Genomic DNA, 12836 nt, shown 5'->3' with positions numbered 1-12836 from the left:
CCATGTGCTTGCTCTTTGGGCTCCTAATGGCTCTTGTGCCTCAGCGCCTGAGAGGCCGCTGCTGGAGACAGAGCTGCTCTTTGTGCTTGGGAAGGCACTCCAGTCTCCTGGTGTGCTAGACCAGCGTAAGGACTATGGCTGCTGCTTTTGCTTTTGAGCTTAGTCAGCTCAGCTCAGCCCATCAGGCACTGAGGCACCAGTGACCTCACCTACCCAAAGAGCAGCCCCATGAGCAGCACTCGGCTCTCCGGCTCTGCCACACCAATGTTCTCAAGAGCACAAAGAGTAGCCAGGTGAGCAGCACTGGCCAATGAGGCAGTGGGGCGCAGCTGAGCTCAAAAGCCAAACCAAGAGCCATGGGCCTAACAGGGCTCTAGCACACAAGGAGGCTCAAGTGCCCGCACAAGCACAAACAGCAGCTCTGTCCCCAGCGCTGCTCTCTCTCAGGCCCTGAGGCTAAGGAGACACTGCGAGCCCAAAGAGCAAGCACATGGCCAGGGCTGCCCTAGCAGGCGCTGACACACAAGTGACCTCACAAGCACCAAGAGCAAGCGTGCGCCCAGTCCTGCCGCATCAGGCACTGAGGCAGAAGGGAGCTCCCAACAGCAATGCCCAGCCAGACGGCCAGCACTGGCCTCGCAGGCACTGAGCAACAAGTGACCTCACAGCCACATGGGCAGCCCTGGCAGCAGCACCGGCCTTTTAGGCCATAAGGCACTAGTGACCTCAGGCAAACTGAAAAGAGCTGCCTGGCAAGCGGAGCATGGCTTCTCTTTGGGCTTGCCAGGTCACTTGTGCCTCGGTGCCTGACGAAGGTGAGCTGAGCATAGGTTTGCTCTTTCTGGCATTCAGGTCTCCTCTCCCACAGTGCCTGCAAGGCCCGTGCTGCTCAGGTGGCTGTCAGGTCACTTGTGCCTCAGTGCCTGCGAGGCCAGTGCTGCTCATCTGGCAGGGGATTCCAGTTGGGAGCTCCCTTCTGCCTCAGTGCCGATAAGGCAGGGCTAGGCGCATGGTTTCTCTTGGTGCGTGTGAGGGCACTTGTGTCCTAGTGTCTGCTAGGGCAGCCCTGGCCATGTGCTTGCTCTTTGGGCTCCTAATGGCTCTTGTGCCTCAGGGCCTGAGAGGCCGCTGCTGGAGACAGAGCTGCTCTTTGTGCTTGGGAAGGCACTCCAGTCTCCTGGTGTGCTAGACCAGCGTAAGGACTATGGCTGCTGCTTTTGCTTTTGAGCTTAGTCAGCTCAGCTCAGCCCATCAGGCACTGAGGCACCAGTGACCTCACCTGCCCAAAGAGCAGCCCCATGAGCAGCACTTGGCTCTCCGGCTCTGCCACACCAATGTTCTCAAGAGCACAAAGAGTAGCCAGGTGAGCAGCACTGGCCAATGAGGCAGTGGGGCGCAGCTGAGCTCAAAAGCCAAACCAAGAGCCATGGGCCTAACAGGGCTCTAGCACACAAGGAGGCTCAAGTGCCCGCACAAGCACAAACAGCAGCTCTGTCCCCAGCGCTGCTCTCTCTCAGGCCCTGAGGCTAAGGAGACACTGCGAGCCCAAAGAGCAAGCACATGGCCAGGGCTGCCCTAGCAGGCGCTGACACACAAGTGACCTCACAAGCACCAAGAGAAAGTGTGCGCCCAGTCCTGCCGCATCAGGCACCGAGGCAGAAGGGAGCTCCCAACAGCAATGCCCAGCCAGACGGCCAGCACTGGCCTCGCAGGCACTGAGCAACAAGTGACCTCACAGCCACATGGGCAGCCCTGGCAGCAGCACCGGCCTTTTAGGCCATAAGGCACTAGTGACCTCAGGCAAACTGAAAAGAGCTGCCTGGCAAGCGGAGCATGGCTTCTCTTTGTGCTTGCCAGGTCACTTGTGCCTCGGTGCCTGACGAAGGTGAGCTGAGCATAGGTTTGCTCTTTCTGGCATTCAGGTCTCCTCTCCCACAGTGCCTGCTAGGCCAGTGCTGCTCATCTGGCTGGGGATTCCAGCTGGGAGCTCCCTTCTGCCTCAGTGCCGATAAGGCAGGGCTAGGCGCATGGTTTCTCTTGGTGCGTGTGAGGGCACTTGTGTCCTAGTGTCTGCTAGGGCAGCCCTGGCCATGTGCTTGCTCTTTGGGCTCCTAATGGCTCTTGTGCCTCAGCGCCTGAGAGGCCGCTGCTGGAGACAGAGCTGCTCTTTGTGCTTGGGAAGGCACTCCAGTCTCCTGGTGTGCTAGACCAGCGTAAGGACTATGGCTGCTGCTTTTGCTTTTGAGCTTAGTCAGCTCAGCTCAGCCCATCAGGCACTGAGGCACCAGTGACCTCAGCTACCCAAAGAGCAGCCCCATGACCAGCACTTGGCTCTCCGGCTCTGCCACACCAATGTTCTCAAGAGCACAAAGAGTAGCCAGGTGAGCAGCACTGGCCAATGAGGCAGTGGGGCGCAGCTGAGCTCAAAAGCCAAACCAAGAGCCATGGGCCTAACAGGGCTCTAGCACACAAGGAGGCTCAAGTGCCCGCACAAGCACAAACAGCAGCTCTGTCCCCAGCGCTGCTCTCTCTCAGGCCCTGAGGCTAAGGAGACACTGCGAGCCCAAAGAGCAAGCACATGGCCAGGGCTGCCCTAGCAGGCGCTGACACACAAGTGACCTCACAAGCACCAAGAGCAAGCGTGCGCCCAGTCCTGCCGCATCAGGCACTGAGGCAGAAGGGAGCTCCCAACAGCAATGCCCAGCCAGACGGCCAGCACTGGCCTCGCAGGCACTGAGCAACAAGTGACCTCACAGCCACATGGGCAGCCCTGGCAGCAGCACCGGCCTTTTAGGCCATAAGGCACTAGTGACCTCAGGCAAACTGAAAAGAGCTGCCTGGCAAGCGGAGCATGGCTTCTCTTTGGGCTTGCGACGTCACTTGTGCCTCGGTGCCTGACGAAGGTGAGCTGAGCATAGGTTTGCTCTTTCTGGCATTCAGGTCTCCTCTCCCACAGTGCCTGCAAGGCCCGTGCTGCTCAGGTGGCTGTCAGGTCACTTGTGCCTCAGTGCCTGCGAGGCCAGTGCTGCTCATCTGGCTGGGGATTCCAGCTGGGAGCTCCCTTCTGCCTCAGTGCCGATAAGGCAGGGCTAGGCGCATGGTTTCTCTTGGTGCGTGTGAGGGCACTTGTGTCCTAGTGTCTGCTAGGGCAGCCCTGGCCATGTGCTTGCTCTTTGGGCTCCTAATGGCTCTTGTGCCTCAGCGCCTGAGAGGCCGCTGCTGGAGACAGAGCTGCTCTTTGTGCTTGGGAAGGCACTCCAGTCTCCTGGTGTGCTAGACCAGCGTAAGGACTATGGCTGCTGCGTTTGCTTTTGAGCTTAGTCAGCTCAGCTCAGCCCATCAGGCACTGAGGCACCAGTGACCTCAGCTACCCAAAGAGCAGCCCCATGAGCAGCACTTGGCTCTCCGGCTCTGCCACACCAATGTTCTCAAGAGCACAAAGAGTAGCCAGGTGAGCAGCACTGGCCAATGAGGCAGTGGGGCGCAGCTGAGCTCAAAAGCCAAACCAAGAGCCATGGGCCTAACAGGGCTCTAGCACACAAGGAGGCTCAAGTGCCCGCACAAGCACAAACAGCAGCTCTGTCCCCAGCGCTGCTCTCTCTCAGGCCCTGAGGCTAAGGAGACACTGCGAGCCCAAAGAGCAAGCACATGGCCAGGGCTGCCCTAGCAGGCGCTGACACACAAGTGACCTCACAAGCACCAAGAGCAAGCGTGCGCCCAGTCCTGCCGCATCAGGCACTGAGGCAGAAGGGAGCTCCCAACAGCAATGCCCAGCCAGACGGCCAGCACTGGCCTCGCAGGCACTGAGCAACAAGTGACCTCACAGCCACATGGGCAGCCCTGGCAGCAGCACCGGCCTTTTAGGCCATAAGGCACTAGTGACCTCAGGCAAACTGAAAAGAGCTGCCTGGCAAGCGGAGCATGGCTTCTCTTTGTGCTTGCCAGGTCACTTGTGCCTCGGTGCCTGACGAAGGTGAGCTGAGCATAGGTTTGCTCTTTCTGGCATTCAGGTCTCCTCTCCCACAGTGCCTGCTAGGCCAGTGCTGCTCATCTGGCTGGGGATTCCAGCTGGGAGCTCCCTTCTGCCTCAGTGCCGATAAGGCAGGGCTAGGCGCATGGTTTCTCTTGGTGCGTGTGAGGGCACTTGTGTCCTAGTGTCTGCTAGGGCAGCCCTGGCCATGTGCTTGCTCTTTGGGCTCCTAATGGCTCTTGTGCCTCAGGGCCTGAGAGGCCGCTGCTGGAGACAGAGCTGCTCTTTGTGCTTGGGAAGGCACTCCAGTCTCCTGGTGTGCTAGACCAGCGTAAGGACTATGGCTGCTGCTTTTGCTTTTGAGCTTAGTCAGCTCAGCTCAGCCCATCAGGCACTGAGGCACCAGTGACCTCACCTACCCAAAGAGCAGCCCCATGACCAGCACTTGGCTCTCCGGCTCTGCCACACCAATGTTCTCAAGAGCACAAAGAGTAGCCAGGTGAGCAGCACTGGCCAATGAGGCAGTGGGGCGCAGCTGAGCTCAAAAGCCAAACCAAGAGCCATGGGCCTAACAGGGCTCTAGCACACAAGGAGGCTCAAGTGCCCGCACAAGCACAAACAGCAGCTCTGTCCCCAGCGCTGCTCTCTCTCAGGCCCTGAGGCTAAGGAGACACTGCGAGCCCAAAGAGCAAGCACATGGCCAGGGCTGCCCTAGCAGGCGCTGACACACAAGTGACCTCACAAGCACCAAGAGAAAGTGTGCGCCCAGTCCTGCCGCATCAGGCACCGAGGCAGAAGGGAGCTCCCAACAGCAATGCCCAGCCAGACGGCCAGCACTGGCCTCGCAGGCACTGAGCAACAAGTGACCTCACAGCCACATGGGCAGCCCTGGCAGCAGCACCGGCCTTTTAGGCCATAAGGCACTAGTGACCTCAGGCAAACTGAAAAGAGCTGCCTGGCAAGCGGAGCATGGCTTCTCTTTGTGCTTGCCAGGTCACTTGTGCCTCGGTGCCTGACGAAGGTGAGCTGAGCATAGGTTTGCTCTTTCTGGCATTCAGGTCTCCTCTCCCACAGTGCCTGCTAGGCCAGTGCTGCTCATCTGGCTGGGGATTCCAGCTGGGAGCTCCCTTCTGCCTCAGTGCCGATAAGGCAGGGCTAGGCGCATGGTTTCTCTTGGTGCGTGTGAGGGCACTTGTGTCCTAGTGTCTGCTAGGGCAGCCCTGGCCATGTGCTTGCTCTTTGGGCTCCTAATGGCTCTTGTGCCTCAGCGCCTGAGAGGCCGCTGCTGGAGACAGAGCTGCTCTTTGTGCTTGGGAAGGCACTCCAGTCTCCTGGTGTGCTAGACCAGCGTAAGGACTATGGCTGCTGCTTTTGCTTTTGAGCTTAGTCAGCTCAGCTCAGCCCATCAGGCACTGAGGCACCAGTGACCTCACCTACCCAAAGAGCAGCCCCATGAGCAGCACTTGGCTCTCCGGCTCTGCCACACCAATGTTCTCAAGAGCACAAAGAGTAGCCAGGTGAGCAGCACTGGCCAATGAGGCAGTGGGGCGCAGCTGAGCTCAAAAGCCAAACCAAGAGCCATGGGCCTAACAGGGCTCTAGCACACAAGGAGGCTCAAGTGCCCGCACAAGCACAAACAGCAGCTCTGTCCCCAGCGCTGCTCTCTCTCAGGCCCTGAGGCTAAGGAGGCACTGCGAGCCCAAAGAGCAAGCACATGGCCAGGGCTGCCCTAGCAGGCGCTGACACACAAGTGACCTCACAAGCACCAAGAGCAAGCGTGCGCCCAGTCCTGCCGCATCAGGCACTGAGGCAGAAGGGAGCTCCCAACAGCAATGCCCAGCCAGACGGCCAGCACTGGCCTCGCAGGCACTGAGCAACAAGTGACCTCACAGCCACATGGGCAGCCCTGGCAGCAGCACCGGCCTTTTAGGCCATAAGGCACTAGTGACCTCAGGCAAACTGAAAAGAGCTGCCTGGCAAGCGGAGCATGGCTTCTCTTTGGGCTTGCCAGGTCACTTGTGCCTCGGTACCTGACGAAGGTGAGCTGAGCATAGGTTTGCTCTTTCTGGCATTCAGGTCTCCTCTCCCACAGTGCCTGCTAGGCCAGTGCTGCTCATCTGGCTGGGGATTCCAGTTGGGAGCTCCCTTCTGCCTCAGTGCCGATAAGGCAGGGCTAGGCGCATGGTTTCTCTTGGTGCGTGTGAGGGCACTTGTGTCCTAGTGTCTGCTAGGGCAGCCCTGGCCATGTGCTTGCTCTTTGGGCTCCTAATGGCTCTTGTGCCTCAGCGCCTGAGAGGCCGCTGCTGGAGACAGAGCTGCTCTTTGTGCTTGGGAAGGCACTCCAGTCTCCTGGTGTGCTAGACCAGCGTAAGGACTATGGCTGCTGCTTTTGCTTTTGAGCTTAGTCAGCTCAGCTCAGCCCATCAGGCACTGAGGCACCAGTGACCTCACCTACCCAAAGAGCAGCCCCATGACCAGCACTTGGCTCTCCGGCTCTGCCACACCAATGTTCTCAAGAGCACAAAGAGTAGCAAGCACATGGCCAGGGCCGCCCTAGCAGGCGCTGACACACAAGTGACCTCACAAGCACCAAGAGAAAGCGTGCGCCCAGTCCTGCCGCATCAGGCACTGAGGCAGAAGGGAGCTCCCAACAGCAATGCCCAGCCAGATGGCCAGCACTGGCCTATCAGGCACTGAGGCACAACTGACCTCTGAAGCAGAAACAGCAGACCCGTTCCTAGAACTGGCCTATGACGCACTGAGGCAGAAGTGATCTCACCTCCACAGACAGCAGCCATTTGTGCAGCTCTGGCCTATCAGGTTGTAAAGGCAGAAGTGACAACACAACCACAAACAACAGCCGTGTGCCCACCTCTGGCCTATCAGGCACTGAGGCACAAGTGACCTCACAACCACAGACAGCAGCCATGGGTCTAATGCTGGCCTATCACGCACTGAGGCAGAGATAACCTCACAACCACAAGCAGCAACTATATGCCCAGTTCTGGCCTATCAGGCACTGAGGCACAAGTGACCTGTGAAGCAGAAACAGCAGCCATGTTCCTAGCACTGGCCTATCATGCACTGATGCAGAAGTGTCCTCACAACCACAAACAGCAGCCATGCGTCCCGCGCTTGCCTATTAGGTCCTCAGGCTCAAGTGACCTCACAACCACAAGCAGCAGCCATGGGCCCAGTGCTGGCCTATCAGGCAGTGGTACACAAGTGACCTCACAAGCACAAGCAGCAGCCATATGACCAGCACTGACCTATCAGCCACTGAGGATCAAGCGACACCACTGTTATGGAAAACAGGCTGGCCCGCCACCGTAACAGGGTCGTACCTTAGGTTGCCGCTGAAAAGTTCGGAGTCAAATCACAGCAAATTCAATAATTACACTTTAATGATGCGCATGCAGTAATTACAGCTCAAGCTGGGTGCCTCTAAAGAGGGACTCCGAACAAAGAAATCCCTGGGCAATTATAACTTTTCAGTCTAAGCTCTCCACCCCTCCCATGGTAGTTCAGACCAATAGTAATAGTCAGGTCTGGGTTGCCCATTCCTTATTGGGTCTCATCGCTGTCCCTAGGCAGGCTCTTTCTTTCCTTATCTTTACTGTTGCAATTTCTGCTGACGGATGTGTTTTCGTTCCTTGTTGGGGCCCGCCGTTGTCTCTCAAGATCGTGACGAGGAGGTGGTAATTCCAGACCACAACAATTAACACTGCCCCAGCAGTGAGGGGAGGCTTTGTTTCTCAAGGTCCTGATGCTCTGCACAGGCCTTATTTCAAAGTCTTGACATCCTCCCTTTCGGAGTGTGAGACACCGGAATACAGACTGCTTGTAACTCCCTTATCTTTCCAGCTTGAACCAGCTCTGGGGCCCTTTCTTACTGACCTAGGTGAAAGTTCCTCATGTTCTCTGAGTGCAGCCTAAAGGCTTCAGCAAATTAAGCTAGTCCTGCTGAGCAAGTTTTATAGAAGTTGTGCTAAGTGGCTACCTCTAGACAGTTCAGTTCAGTAACTTCCTTAACAAGCACAAAGAGCAATAATGTGTCTCCTTGCTGCCTGTCATTTACAGATGCACAAGTGACCTAACCATGGGTATCAAAGCAATCTCTTTGCTGCTTGCCTGTCCCATTCTGAGGAAGTAGTGACTTCACAATCTTCAAAGGCATGTGCCATCTGCTGCCCCAGATAGAAAGGCAACAGTGACCTCACAAGTGAAAACAGCAGCCATGTGCCTACAACTGACTTCTCCAATACTCAAAGAAAAGTGACTCTCAGTCTGCATTGAAGCCATGTGCTTACTGCTGGCCTATCATGCACTGAGGCAGAAGGGACCTCATGAGCACAAAAGAAGCAATGTGCTTGAGGCTGTCTAATCAGGTACTGAAGCAAAAGTTACCTCACAAGTACAAAAAAGAGCCATGTGGCTGCTGGTGGTCTAGCAGATACTGCGGCTGAATGACTCCACCAACACGAACATCAGCAATAGGCATTGAAATGGACTGTCAGGTACTGAGGTTGAAGTGAACTCAGAGTCAGCCATATCTCCTCCTGGCCTCTTAGGGATGAGGCACAACTGACCACAAAAGCACAAACAACAGCACTGGGCATGCTCCCGGTTTATGAGGCATTGAGACACAAGTGACCTCACCAACATCACCAAAGCTATGCGCATGCTGTTGGCTTTACAGTTTCAGAGGCACAACTGACCTCACAAGCACAAATGGCATCAATGTGCCTGCTGCTGGCCTACCTGGTACCAAGTCACAAGGGGTCTAAAAAGTGCAAACTTCACAGAGGAGAAGGTCACCTGCTTGAGTACTCTGTTCTCACTCTGCACATAACAGTCTTCTGCAAATGGCTTTCATCTCCTGGCAGGACTCTCTCCAGGTCATGGGACATCTCCACTCTGTCACCCTGGGTGCAAATCAGAAAAGGCAACATTTGGACTTGTTTTTCCTTTATTACCATAAAGTCCGAGCTGTGAGCCTTTGCACTGGAGCACCTACACAATGACCGCAGGAGGCCACTTCCATTTCTAGTGCCAAGGTACAGAGATCAGCTGAGGGAGCAGCTTCACTGGAAACGGTTTCCGACACTGTCACATCAACTCAGCACTGCACCAAGCATCAACCTGACACCAGACCTCTGCTGTGCCAGGTAGTGTACAAACACACTGTCTCTGCCTCACAGAGCTGGCTGTTCTGCCAGATACAACCAAGTGCCAGCAAGGAGAGATAGATGCAGCACTCTTGCCACTTGAACACTCCCCAGGCACTGCTCTGCTCGCTGCCTTCCCTTGGTTCCTCAACCCAGACACACAGGGAAGCTCTTGGGCTAACACCAGAGGGTGGCCAAGGCATTCTGGGCTCACAAGGCATGTGCAAATGATCAGCACAAGACCAGGGACAGAGATGGCTCCTTGCACGATGCTGCTCCTCTCGGAGGGAAGGAGCCTGCTTTCTCTGGGCAGAGCAGGCTCCTGCTTTCCACCCCCATCCCCTCATGAACCTCCACCTAAGAATGGGGGGGTGGGGAGTTTGTTTAGCAATACAAAAGGTACAGATACAAAGTAGAAACATTTGAGAGTCCTGAAGGCCTCCTGAGCCCAGAGTAACCTCAGTTCCTTTCCTTCAGTTCCTTGGACAAGGAGCCACTGTGAAGGGAAAAAGGCTGCAGAGGCTTAGAAATTAGGCCCAAGCAGGGAGACAGCCTCAGACTGGAGGTCTGATGAAATGCCAGTTGTCCCGGCTGCACAGGCTCTGCAGCAGGAGGCTGGGCTCCACCGCTGGGTTCACAGGGCACTGAGGGCTGGGTGCCACGGGCAACCTGGCCCTGGGCACATCTTCACCACTTGCAGAGCCAGGAGCCCAAGAGCTGTGAGACTTCCTCAGTTCAAGCTGCGGAGGCTTTGGGGCACTCAGACAAAGGCACTCAAGAGATGCTGGCATTTAATTATAAGGGTCTTGGACTCGTCCTGTATGGCACCACAACCTTCTAGGAAAAGGAGGGGCACAACAGCATTTGCTGAGCAGGCCGGCAGTAACAGCAGTTGTGGGACACAGAATTTGCAGCCCAGCAGAGGTACTAGGAAGGTGAACCTGCACTCCAAGTCACCCATGGAAGCCAGGCGCATTTATGGAAGCCTTCAACATCCATATGTAGCCTCAGCTCCTTCATTTGCAGCTGCTTTCACAGAGTGCTCACGAGGTTGGCCAAGATGTTGACAGGTACAGGGATCCACCCTGGCATCCTGCCTCCATCCTCAGTGGCGCTAGGATTGCACTGGGAACCTACATGAATGGAGCAACATAGAAAGAACGAAAGAATTGGAGTGTTCAGTTCTGCTGGCCTTACATAATCACAGTAGTCAGGTACAAATGTCTCCCCTCTGTGCTGAGCTGTAGTTGTGGGAGCACAGCCAGCAGGGCCACCAAGACGTTCTACCTCTCTTTTTGTTACAGGGGAGACCATGTCTGTATGCCGGCTCTTGTTTGGGCTCTCCAGTTCTGCAAAGGCACTAACACACAGGAGGGAGTCTAGCACAGGGACACCAAGATGGTCAGGGGCTAGAGCATGGGGCATATAAGGAGAGGCTGGGAGAGCTGGGTTTGTTCAGCCTAGACAAGAGAAGGCCAAGGGGGATCTTCAGGATGTGCACAGCTACCTTCTGGAGGGCACAGAGAAGACAGAGACGGATTTTCTTGGAGGTGTGCACTAATACCGTGAGAGGCATCAGGGACAAATTGGACAATGGGAAATTCTTCTTAGATGTTAAGAGGAAACCTTTTTCTCCGTGAGGGTGGCCAAACTGTGGCACAGGGATCCAGAGAGCTTCTCAGATCTCCATCCTTGGTGATAAGCAAGCCTTCACTGGAAAAGGCCCCAAGATACCTCCACTACTGGGACCTGCCTTGGGAAGGGCATTGGATCCTTACCTCCAGCTATCTCCCCCATTGAAGGCTCAAGGAATCTGCTATTCTGAGACTGTTTCCCAAAGGGATCAGAGGCTTTGGAGTTGCTGCCTCCACCACTGACCAAGGACAGGTGTCTCAGAGCCACTCATCACCCTGAGAGGCCTGACTTCTTGTGAGGTGGCATCTGCCCTGTCTGCAAGGATCTGGGGAGGCACCAAGTGGAGAAATGGCTCTGACTGCTTTGATTAACTCCCCATCCCTCTGATGGATTGGAATGGATTTGGGTGTGAGACGGGAAGATGCAATGAGGGTCCAGCTTTAACAGAAAGCCTTGAAGGAGTGAGAAGAGAGCTTTCTCCAGGGGAGTTGGTAAAATCCCAAAGACTCCTGGAAGCATTGAGACCTTCAGAAACTGCAAGCTGCAACCTCAGCTGAGAGATACCACCAAACTGCAAGCATCCCAGGCTGGCACCAGGATGCTTCAAGGAGGGAACATGGTCACCAACAGCTCTCACTCAGGTCTCCCAGAAGGACACTGTGATGGCAGGCTGGGCTCTGGGAGCAGAGCACTGCTCTCTCCAGCCACCTCCTCCTGTGCCGAGCACCAACACACTGGGCACACCACCTGGCTCGACCACAGGGCATGCCTCCACTATGACACACTGCACCCACTGCCCCTCCCCTCACAGAGGGTCGCCAGCCAGCACGTGCCTCTGCATCAGCGACACACAGAGACACAGCAGCACCACACATGGCAGCAGACAGGGCACCCCCAAGCACCCCAAAACACAGAAAGCCCAACTCCCCATGCCTTCAATTCCCTTCTAGTCCTCCAAGGCCTTGCAACAGGCACTTCCTCTGAACAGCCACTCACAGCCCAGGGCCTGGTCACTTCCCACCTCCAGGAAGCAGAGAGCAAGTGCTCTCACAGCAGCTGATCAGGCCAGCTCTTGCCTGTCACTTTTGCTTCACATGCCCTCAAGGCACTCACGCAAGGGGCCTCCCTACTGATAGGCCCTTTGAGCCTTCAAGGGGTGCCTCAGCTTCTCTGAAAAAGAAATCTTTTGTGCCTCGTTACCTCTTGTGCCTCAACTTCTCTGAAAAAGAAATCTCTTTGAAAATGTGGCCCATACCTTTTTGAGGAGTGACATTCCTTCTGTCTCCTCCAACAGCTTTTGCACCATTCTCCAAGGACCGCATTCGTGGACAGAAAATCAGAGACCTCTAGTGTGTTACAGTCCCAAATGTGTCATAAAAGCAGGTGGACAACTGAAAGACACAGATGTCATTCAGACCTGGCAGGAAAATCTCACAAGCTCCCTGCTGTTTGGACAGGGGGAATTTCTAAAGCACATAGACCCTGGGAATTAGAATTTACTAACACCCCTGCTTACACTAGCACTAGATTAATTTAGCAGCCTCAGAAGTCTGGTTGGACTCCGTAGCTGACTTGTAGTAGGCTGCAAGATTCTACTTAGCAACAAGTGGAAAGTCAAACTCCATGTCCATGTTCACCAGAGAACATCATCTGCATATTAAACATAGCAGTACTAGCTCATGATGATGGTGTTGTCTGAAAAACAGATTCGCTGGCTGCTGTGCAATAAGCCAATATTTACACACTCAGGAGAGACATTTGCTTATTTATTTCAGAGTTGCACAAGCCTGGGTGCTCCGCGGTTTCCCACAAGTCAAGCACACCCCACTGGCTTTCCCAGTAGCATTTATACAAACAAATTGCAAGGTTTGCAAATTTCCCTTTTACAGTGATTGGTTAGTAATTTACATATAATTATAATACTGCTTACACAACATTTTACTACTACGCATACTCAGGGGAGGGGTCTTCACCCAGGCATGGGTCTTTTTGACCTATGGGTGTGAATTTTTGTATTATAATGAGGACAGTGCAGTTAGGGATACATACAATTTGCCAAACTG

Source organism: Dromaius novaehollandiae, chromosome 5 (genome assembly GCF_036370855.1).
Source record: "Dromaius novaehollandiae isolate bDroNov1 chromosome 5, bDroNov1.hap1, whole genome shotgun sequence".
Taxonomy (NCBI): Eukaryota; Metazoa; Chordata; class Aves; order Casuariiformes; family Dromaiidae; genus Dromaius; species Dromaius novaehollandiae.
This window is presented reverse-complemented; position numbering follows the sequence as displayed.